We start from the raw sequence: 10,841 nt of genomic DNA on the forward strand, positions 1-10,841 counted from the left end.
GTGACAATAAAATAAATGTGTAGTCCTCCAAGGTTGTATATGTACCTTGTACCTACACTTATTCGCTAGTTACGCTATAAGCATACACAAATTACGTACAACGTACACATAGTTTGGGACTGTTATGTTTATCAGGTTAACATTGACAGATATTATTTAATATTAATGTAAAGTTATCCAAACCTAGCTCAATAGCTCAAAGTAAATAAATAACAAACTTATGTTTATGTCACAGTTTTCCATTAAACATTTCGATTTTTTTGTAGCCTCGTCATACATATACATGGTGTATATTCTATGCTGTTTCTTCCTTCCCATCTTAATGTTATTATGTTCACGTTATCACTTTCAATAGTTTCAATATCCAGCATACACTATCACTTAGTGGGGACGTTTATCGACAAAAAGAGGCCAAACCTTTTTTTCTTGACCAAAGCATGAAACTTGGCACAGTTGTTCCTTATATCAAAATAAGCCGATTAAGATCGGGAGCCTTCAGGAGCCTCCCCCCTGGGGCTCGGGAGGGGGGGCCAAAGTACCGCTTCACCCGGCTTGCTTTGAAAAATTCTAACATACCCCGTTTAGTTCATAGGTCATGTTTGGTATCGTTTTCGAGTAAATCAATAACGTAGAATTCATTTTTGGTACTAAAATTATAATTTAATGGTAAATAAAATAAAAAAAATGAAAAGTTTGAAATTTTTATCTATGATTTACAAATTCAAGTCATCATAAATGTCAAACTGTTTGCTTTTTCTACAAATAAAAAATATGATATGAAAGCTTATTTAATATAGATTATGAAAAATATAACTTTTACCCACCTTTACTAACGTTAAGTTTCATAAAAAAAACTTTAAGCCGCGCGGCGTCGGGACGCCGCGAGCGTAATTTTAAAATGCCTTTATTTTAAAAAACTCTATTAGAACCCGTTTAGCTATTAGGTCATGTTTAGTATCGTTTTAGAGTAAATAAATAACGTAGAATTTAGTTTTGGTACTAAAATGACCATTTAATGTTAAATGAAATTAAAAAAAATTTTTTTATAAATTTTCTTCTGTGAGTTACAAATTCAAGTCACCATAAATGTCAAACGGTTTGCTTTTTCTATAAATATAAAAATATGATATTAAAGCCTATTCACAAAGGATAGTACGCGTTCACCTACGCGAGCTTAGACTGTGTGCGGGGAACGCGCCTCTTTCATATATTTGATCTCCAGTGTCAGAGGTGTGTTAATGCATAAATAGAAAAAGATTCATTATTATGGACTCCGGTTTCGACAACGGCAACACTCGGGTCGGACCACACACTCTAAAGACCGACTGTACCTGTTATTTATTCATTGTAGTGAATCCTGAAAGAAATTTATATAATAGTATTTTATACAATCGTGATATAATACAAAACTTTTCAGTCGAGTACCATGTGTAGTACGGTACGAGAGTGAAAAGTTTAATTATATCACTATTGTATACAATACTAGACGTGTGCGCCGATCAAAAAATGATCGGCGGCGGCGTTTGCCAAAAAATCGGCGGCGGCGGCGTATTTTCGGCGTGAATTCGGCGTGACCTTGATTTCATGTTTCTTATATAAAAATCATTTATTTGTCATTATTCTTGAAAATTTGATTAATACAGGTGTACTAAGTATACTTTTATATAAAATATGAGTTAAATAACACATATAAATGAACACGGGATAGGAAAAAACACTTTCGAGTATACCCAAATAGTTACCCTTTGCTGGCACAAAATCTTTTTTGATCAATGTTGGCTTCCGTCAAAAGATTCCTGCTCTAAGTGATCATGAATCTAGAACTATCTCTTTCTTTATGATGAGCTTAGTGATGAAATTAAAGAAGAACTTTGTGCCAAACGCGATCGTCGGCTATAGCTGTATCAAACTCATTTCGAAATGCCTTTTGCTTATTTGGCCACCCTTTGACTTGCCCGCCGGTGCTCAATGATGTGCCATGTAAACTAATAAACTAGATATCGTATTGTTGGTTATGGTTACTTTATTTACAATTCGTAGTCTTTTTGGTACAGTACAGAAGGAGTAGTAAAAACGAACTTGAGTTGATGAATGCCAATCTTCCGAGCAGGCTGGTTTCCGTAACAAGGTGCAAGACGTGGGTTTCGTCATAAAATCAAACTAAAATGGAGTTGGGAGTGGGGCCCATGTTGCTAGGCAAAGCTATGGCAGGTGGACTAATATTGTAACAGAACGGTGTCGGCTTACAGATGTAAGAAACGCTTGACATCCGTTGGCTTGCCGGGTGGACGACATCCGGAAAATTGCGGGTCATAACTGAATAAGAGTTGCTCAGGATCGGGACAAGTAGCATACTAGAAAAGAGGCCTATGCTCAGCAGTGGGCGAAAAAAGGCTGATATGATGATGATGATAACGGACTTGTTTGTAGATCGGGTCACGCCAAAGCTGATATTTTTGAGGTTGGGTCTACGCCAGAAGGGTAAGAAAGCTGAATTTACATCGGTGACCTCTTAAATTAAAGCATACAACTTCAGCAAAATTCCAATGATACCGACGTTATCTGTGTCGAGGAAAAAAAGAGCTTACACGCTGAACTATGCTGGAAACGAACGTCCGGCATATAGGCCTCGGCATTTTGAGTTGGACGCAGACAGTTTATTAGGAAATGCGGTTCTGTTATTTGCATCTTGGAACCACTGAATATTTTTCCATGCACTATACGATACGTGCAGGACATGTTTGCACCTGGTCGGTGGGCCAAAGTAGCAACTGAATGAAATTGGTTACCGCAGCTTCGCCGGGGCAAAGGCAGACTAAAAATAGAGATATCACTCAGACGGCGGGAGCAGGCATCAAACCGTGATGAGTGGACGACGGAAGAGGAGGCATTTACGCAACAGTGGGACACATATTAGGCTGCTTACAAAAAAACCCGGTTTGACATTTGCCAGTGATTGGAAAACAGAGAATGGAATGAAAAGCTTCATTTCCTGCAGAACCAGATCAGTAACGAAATTAGGATCATGCAAATTGAAGCAAACCTGGGTTACTTGGGGGAGTACGGCGAAAAAAACAATCGCCTCCTATTCAATCTGCTGATTTACAGTCTTACACACAGCGGCCATAAGCAATTTGCCGGCGCGGTGGGCATGTGGGTATTTTGGAACGGACAATATTTCGAGGAGTCATGAAATCTAGAATAGATTACATGGTGATCTAGATGAAAAGATAGCAGAAGATCCAACAGGGAAAGTTCTTGGCTGTCCACTTGTGGTATTCTCGTAGGTGCTGTAAACAAATGTGTCAAGGCGTATGCCAGGTCAAAGTCGTCACGATCCTTCTTCCCCCATATCCGGTTTTTCGCATCTTTCTTAGTGCTTAATACAGAATATTTTAATAAAAGTAAATTATATGTATTGGAAATTGCATAAAAAGTCGAAAAATGTAATCAAATACTAAGTTTGAGCAATTTATTAACTACCAAGGTCACGCCGATTTCACGCCGATTAATAATCGGCGGCGGCGGCGTGGCCGAAATTGCCGGCGGCGGCGGCGCGCCGGCGCGGCGCACACGTCTATACAATACTTTTTCTACGAGTCATCATCTTCATCATCAATGGACGGAAATATCATCATTCATGCAAGTTAAAATTAATGTCAATAGAGTCTTTCACCGTTGTATCAACATCGAATTACCTAGCAACCAATTGTTTGTAATAACCGTCTCTGATTGGCCGACAACGCGACAGATAAAAAAAATGTGTTTCAGCAGATGCAGGAAAATTTGCCAGGTACTGCAAATTAGTATAGAAATTGTATGAAGTTCTATTTTTGAAATTATTATAGTTAACTAAAGTCAATTATAATGAGCTTATTATAATTGAGTCGGAACTGCCATAGAGTATCCAACACTGAAAAGTTAGCACTTATAGTTTAGTTTGTGGTGTCCTAATTGACAGATTACTCATACTATACATTCCCTTCACAGAGACATAGCTGGGTACATATGCAACTGCATAAAGAGGGCTCTACCCTCTTTTTGCAGTTGCATCGGTTTTTGCAACCTGATTTACATTAACATCTTGTAACTTCTAAGCATATACTGGCCACTTCAGTGTTGTCTGACCAGTGTGGTACCCATTCGTCTCCTTCTTCCTTCCATCCCCAAGAAGACGGACTTGGCAAATTTTGGTGTGGCACCAACGCCTGACTCCAAACAAGAACGCCCTGAGTCCCATTTCTCAAAACTGAAAGTTACAAGTTACAAGCGGAAGTCTCTTTCCAACTTGTCATATTAGACATTGAAAACCACTTGTAAATTGTAACTTGTAGCTTCGAGAAATGGGCCCCTGGTACACTGTGCGCAGTATATGCTGATAGGCAGCCTCTGAAGGAGGTATGTTCTCCAATTGTCGATCTTTTATGGTACCTAAAGATTACTCATTCACCGTTGCGCAACGACTTGGTCTGAAACAATATGTGCATTATCATTTTAGATTCTACAAATATCAAATTACAACTTTTTGGTGGATCACGTAACCTTCAGTATTACCCACTTACGTTACGTATCATACAAAATTATGGCACGTATTTAACCGGGCGACTGAATAACCATAGAAATGGGTATCAAAAATAATAGTTTGGCGACTAAAATGGGGCCTCAAAAATAACTTCCCGTTTAATATTTTAGTTGCCCGGTTAATTATATGCCCAAAATTATTACAAACTTTAGTAGAATCTGATTTGCCTCTGATATTGCTCCATCTTGTAATAGTTTGACACCTTGGGTGGCCTGGCTAAGCTACAAAGCCAAAAGAAAAAGTTTCTAGATTAGACATAGTATGGGATAGGTACGATAAACGCAGCTTGAAACGATCAACAAGGGAGAAACATGGCCACCCAAGGCTTCAAACTATTACGAGATGGAGCAATATCATAGATAGGCTAATCAGATTCTACTTAAGTTTGTAATTATTTTGTATGATAGGTAAGTGTGTAATAGTGAAGGTTAGGTACGTGATCCACCAAAATGTTGTAATTTGATAGTCGCAGAATCTGTTTAAATAAAATGACAATGCACATATTGTTTCAGATCAAGGGTCCTTACACAACAGTGAATGAGTGCCGGAAGAACCTCTTTACTAGAAAAGATCGACACTTGGAGAACATACCTCCTTCCGAGGCTGCCTTACTTCATCATATACTGCCATTTGTCTAAGACTGGGGCTAAAGACATGCCAACCACACCCTTGTTGCCGACGCATTAGGACAACACGGACTCCACTGCCAGTCTAGTGCTGGCCGAATTTTGTGACATGCTGCACTTAACGATTTAATCCGCAAGGCTCTCGGCACATCGAACATACCGACAACCCTCGAACCTGTCGGCTTGTCAGCAGCAGACGGTAAGCGGCCTGATGGTTGCTCGCTTTTGCCTTGGTTTCTGGGACGACCCTTGGCGTGGGGCGTGACCTGTGTGGATACCTTGGCTCCGTCCAACGTCTAACGCTCGGCCCAGAAACCAGGGACTGCTGCTGCAAAACGCCCAGTTTAAACGCGCAAATATGCATTTTTAAAAAACAACTACATATTTGCGGCAATTGCATTTGAAACATTTGGACCATGGTCATCAGACACCAAGCAGTTCGTGAAGAAAGTTTCCACCAAACTTGTCTTGGTGTTTGGTGACATACGCATAGGCTTTTACATCACATTTTTTATTTAAAGAAAAAGCAAACAGTTGACATTTTTATTGACTTGAGTTTGCAAATCATAAATGAATATTTTTTTTAATTTATTTACCATTAAATTATAATTATAGTACCAAAAATAAATTCTTTGTTATTAATTTACTCGAAAACTATATCAAACATGACCTAATAGCTAAACGGGGTCTAATAGAGTTTTTAAAATAGAGGCATTTTAAAATTACGCTCGCGGCGTCCCGACGCCGCGCGTCTTAAAGTAATTTTTTTGTGGAACTTAACGTTTGTAAATGTGGATAAAAGTTATATTTTTTATAATCTATATTAAATAAGCTTTCATATCATATTTTTTATTTATAGAAAAAGCAAACAGTTTGTCATTTATGATGACTTGAATTTGTAAATCATGGATGAAAATTTCATTTTTTTAATTTTATTTTATTTACCATTAAATTATAATTTTAGTACTAAAAACGAATTCTACGTTATTGATTTACTCGAAAACGATACCAAACATGACCTATTAACTAAACGGGGTAAGTTAGAATTTTTCAAACCAAGCCGGGTGAAGCGGTACTTTGACCCCCCCTCCCGGGCCCCAGGGGGGAGGCTCCCGAAGGCTCCCGATCTTAATCGGCTTATTTTGATATAAGGAACAACTGTGCCAAGTTTCATGCTTTGGTCAAAAAATTTTAGGTTTTGCAATAAACTCCCCAACTACACTGCACGTTCACTGTTTATACGCCGAAAGTTGCAACTCAAGTAAATGAAGTAAACAAAACAAACAACCTACCTTCACCTTCATTGCCGGCCGCGGCCGGCCGGCTAACCGAAACAGAAATATAAATGAACTTCGTGTGAAAAAGAGACAGCGAAAGGCGGCTCGTGCGTCGGCGAAAACGCTCGGCTCCGGCGCTCGCTACAGTCGCTATACCTACTCCCGCGCGGCTCGGAACGAAATAATATTGGTTTTAGGAACGCTAAAATTCTGTTCGTTCATTTAAACGTTACTGTAAGGAACCGTTCTTTGAGGGAACGAAATAAGAACCGAAACCGAAATTATTTTGTTCCCACTGAACAAAATTTATAATGAACTGTTCTTTTAGGATTTGGGAACGGGTTCCGATCCCTGTGATAATGACAAATCATTTTTTTGTTTTAACTGAAAAGATTTCTTAAAATAGACTTAATTGTATCATTTGTTAAAATTGCAACTAATTTGTACGCAATAAAACTAATTTTATGGCTAGCTAAATGGCAAATCGCAAAAACTAATTGGCTAGCTTAAAGGGATCGGAAGCACACATCCTGCAATAACAGGATGTTTATAATAATATCACAGTAAAAAGTGACAGAGACAGGACTAGTCCATCTTGCGCTAAATGCTGATAATTTCGGTGATCAGACACTTTGTTTAGGCCATTTTGGCTTAGTTAGGCGTAGGGTAGGAACGTATTTAGGGTTGGTGCAACATGACGTCGTCGCTTCATGTGAGCTGCCATAGAAAGATAATTACTTGATTTGACAACCCTAAATAGTCGAGAAGATTAGGGTCATCATTCAGGAGTTTCAGGACAATACGAATTGACCCCGAACTATCCGTACGTTATTAGTTATTACTATTCACAGTTATTTATCAGAATAAAGTCTAGTGAAAATAACCTCAAAACCCTTAATATAAGTATACATAATTATTTAGAAAACAAGGATAGCACTCAGCCCACGTTTTTTGTGCAAACAGATACCATATATTTTCAATTTTTTTTTTAAATTGAAATGTAATACTAATATGTAAATGAATAAACAACCTGGATAAATTTATTTTTTCATTCATAATTGTGACAATAAGTAGGACCAAACGATATTAAAGACCTTTTGAACATTTGAATAGCCCATAATATTTCATTGAGATTTTTTTTCCCTTTTTATATTTTTATCAAATTTATTTAAGTATTGTCAATTCATTCATTGAATGGGGCTGTACTAAAGATTTTGTAAAGAGTTAAAATTAATAGCTATAAGAAATTTTACTTTAGTCCTCATTATTAATACGAGTACATTTTAATAAATAAGATAACATTAATTGCGAAGACTGCTAATTTTGTTGTAAATGTTATACCTAATTCAATTTTAAATACAGCAGTTTGTTTTGGAGAAATTAATAAAACAGTAGAAGATATGTATATAATTAATAATTTCAATAGTCTACTGTGATCTTATGAGATAAATAGTTAACATCACAAGTACCTTTTGCATCCGGCTGTCCTTGACAAATCTCCGACACGGTCCATTTTTCTCTCAACGTCCCCTTTTCAACAAGTGACGGATCTTCCTAGCACATTCCGTACTTCGCAAATCCTAGCAAAGTCCAGATAATCCATGTAAAATATTGCAGCCACTCATCTCTGAGGAATGTCACTGATCTGTCAACACTGTCTCACAAATCCCCTACGTATTTCACATTTCACATCTTCTACAAACAAAATCACTACTTTTTTTCATTGTCATAATTTAAAATTGGAACTTTATCTTCTTTTGGACGTGATGATAGCTTTTGTTTTGATTTACGATGAAAATAAGTCAGTACAATGGGTCAAGAGCCGGGCGCGTTCGGCCATCTTTGCGAGGGGTTCGCGCTTGCGCGGTACAGGCTGGTTAGTGGTTACAGGCATGCGCTGTGGGCTGTTTATGAAAAAATAAAATCGTGGCATCGTGTGGTTAGATATTTTTCAGTGTGTAGGTAGGTTACTATAGGTACGTTGCGATTCTCTAATTTTAAGTTTTAACCATACGAGTAATACCTACATATTTTTTCGTTGAGTGTTAATTTTGGGTAGGACCTGTGAATACATATTTATTCCATGAATGGAACTAGAGATGGGCCGAATATGGACTTTGCCGAATACGAAATATTCGGCCGAACATTCGGTTCAGCTCTTACCGAACCGAACATTCGGCCGAATATTTGGCTATGTTCTTATGATTTAGTGGATAACTAAAACTTAGTTAAAACAACTGTGAACTCTTTTACTTGGTTTTTTAACTTTTTTACAAAATAATTGTATTTATTATATATCTCTTTTTAGTAGTATCTTAGAAAGCTACTAAAATAGGAGTTTCCTATTCAATGGAATACGTAAAATCTTCATTAGTTATTGACTTTGTTTATTCGGTAAATATTCGGCAATGCAACGGAATTATTCGGCCGAATACGAACATTGAAAAGCTTGCCGAATATGCCGAATACCGAATATTTACCGCATATTCGGCCCATCTCTAAATGGAATGTATTTAATAGAAGTAAATTATTTGTTTAGATCAATGTAGGGACCGGTCTACATCAAAAATACATATTTCATTTATGTGATGCATATTCCACGATGAACGTCACTTATTTAATATTATTCCCTCAATAATCATAGAAATAATGATATACGGTTGGACTTATTTTTATAAAACATGTTTAACAACTTTTTTGCGTTGATGGATGATAAAATAAAAAATATAAATTGTATTTGAACTATAGGCCAACGAATAAAAACCGAAGAAACGTCTAACCTATTTACGTAAATAACGTAAGAATAACATTTTATAAATCTAAACCAATTTTAAAATGAATTTTGAATTCGAATTCAAATCGCATTACCATCAGAAACAGATTGTTTTCCTTCAAAGAAAAGTAAAAAAGGTTGATAGGGATAAGCGCCCAGTGTGGTGAATACGAGACGGGGTCTCTATTCAGAAACAAAGATTAAATTGAAACTTAATGTCAAACACTAGGCTACTTGACCCTTTTTGAAAGTTTGTCCTATATGATTAAGTAGGTACTGTCCAATTAAAGTACTGTTAAATTAAGCAAGAAGTCATTTTAGAACAAAACGGGACTTAATCGCGTAAACACATTTATATTTGGCCCGACGTTTCGAACATCACATTATGTTGTGGTCACGGGATTACAATACTAACTAATTATTTTGGCTCAGTGATCCCTGTTCTGATCCTGCGCAGCATCTTGCCTGACTTGAAGCCGACGCAGAACCGCCACCACACTGTCCTCCCAGCGATAATACGCGACTTAAAAATCAACCTGATGGAAACTCATCGGTACCGAAGAGCACTAACTGACCAGTGGGGTACCTCGCAAACTCCCAGCTTTCTCTCACTCGAAATTCGAGGGTTTACTGGTGAAACCCGATAAATCGAGATAATCTGTCCTTGAAATAACAACATTGTGAAAATAACACATAGTTCGGATTTCAAAAACCAGTATGCACAACTTATCGGGTTTCACCAGTAAACCCTCAAATAGATATCAGGTTCTGAGGTTTTGAACGTTCTAGAATTCTACTGGTTAGTACTGGCCCCGTAGCCGGATGGCATTTCTGTGTGCGTATCCGAATGCATGACAATCTCATGAAACGCTCACGATAATAATTTATTTCGTAGCTATCTATCTCTATCGCTCTTGCATATTGGCGCGACAGAGCCAGACTACATTTCTGCGGCGTTTCGATATCGGCAGAAATGCCTTTCGGCTCAGTAGCCAACAGTGACCACGTGGCCTGAGCTACTCTCATCAGCCGTGACCCGTAACTTTACGAATCGAATGTCGTCCACCAAAACGAGCCAGGATGCCAGGAGCTTTTAGTATCCATTGACTCGTGCGCTGATATCTCTGATATATCGTACTTACTACGAGCTTCCTGGCACTCGAATATAGGTATACTAAGGTACTAAGGTATTGAACGTTCTAGAATTGTACTGGTTAGTACATTAGACGTTCTGGAACACAATCAATACGTTTCCGATATCATTGTGACGGGTCGAAGAATGAGGCCACAGCTTGCATTGTAAACGGGTGCATTCAGTTGAAAACTTTCAGCAGTAGACCTAAAAATAGAAGTCTTGAGAATATAGTGTTTGTGTCACAGCTAAAACTGGTTTTTAGTGAATTAAACTTTTACAGATGTTTTTTATAGCTAAGTTTTTACATAATTAAACGTGTATTCCGTATGGGACAGTAACCTGGCCCCGTAGCCGAATGGCATTTCTCCGACGCGAAACGAAAACGTTCGTTTCGTGAGCGTTTGTGCCATTCGGCTACGTACCTGAACCTAGATTTTCGTATCTCCTC

The 10,841-nt window shown here is 37.8% G+C and overlaps 1 protein-coding gene across 1 annotated transcript in view; it reads right to left on the minus strand.

Annotated features, from left to right (window-relative positions):
* The window catches only part of LOC125236708 (potassium channel subfamily K member 18-like), a 45,174-nt gene extending 36,868 nt beyond the window's left edge, over positions 1-8,306 (minus strand). Inside the window, exon 1 of the mRNA XM_048143627.1 lies at positions 7,955-8,306. The gene's annotated coding sequence lies outside the window, so the exon portion shown is untranslated. The remainder of the gene's footprint in view (positions 1-7,954) is intronic.
* Between the last annotated feature and the right edge of the window lie 2,535 nt (positions 8,307-10,841).

Source organism: Leguminivora glycinivorella, chromosome 19, assembly GCF_023078275.1.
Source record: "Leguminivora glycinivorella isolate SPB_JAAS2020 chromosome 19, LegGlyc_1.1, whole genome shotgun sequence".
NCBI lineage: Eukaryota > Metazoa > Arthropoda > Insecta > Lepidoptera > Tortricidae > Leguminivora > Leguminivora glycinivorella.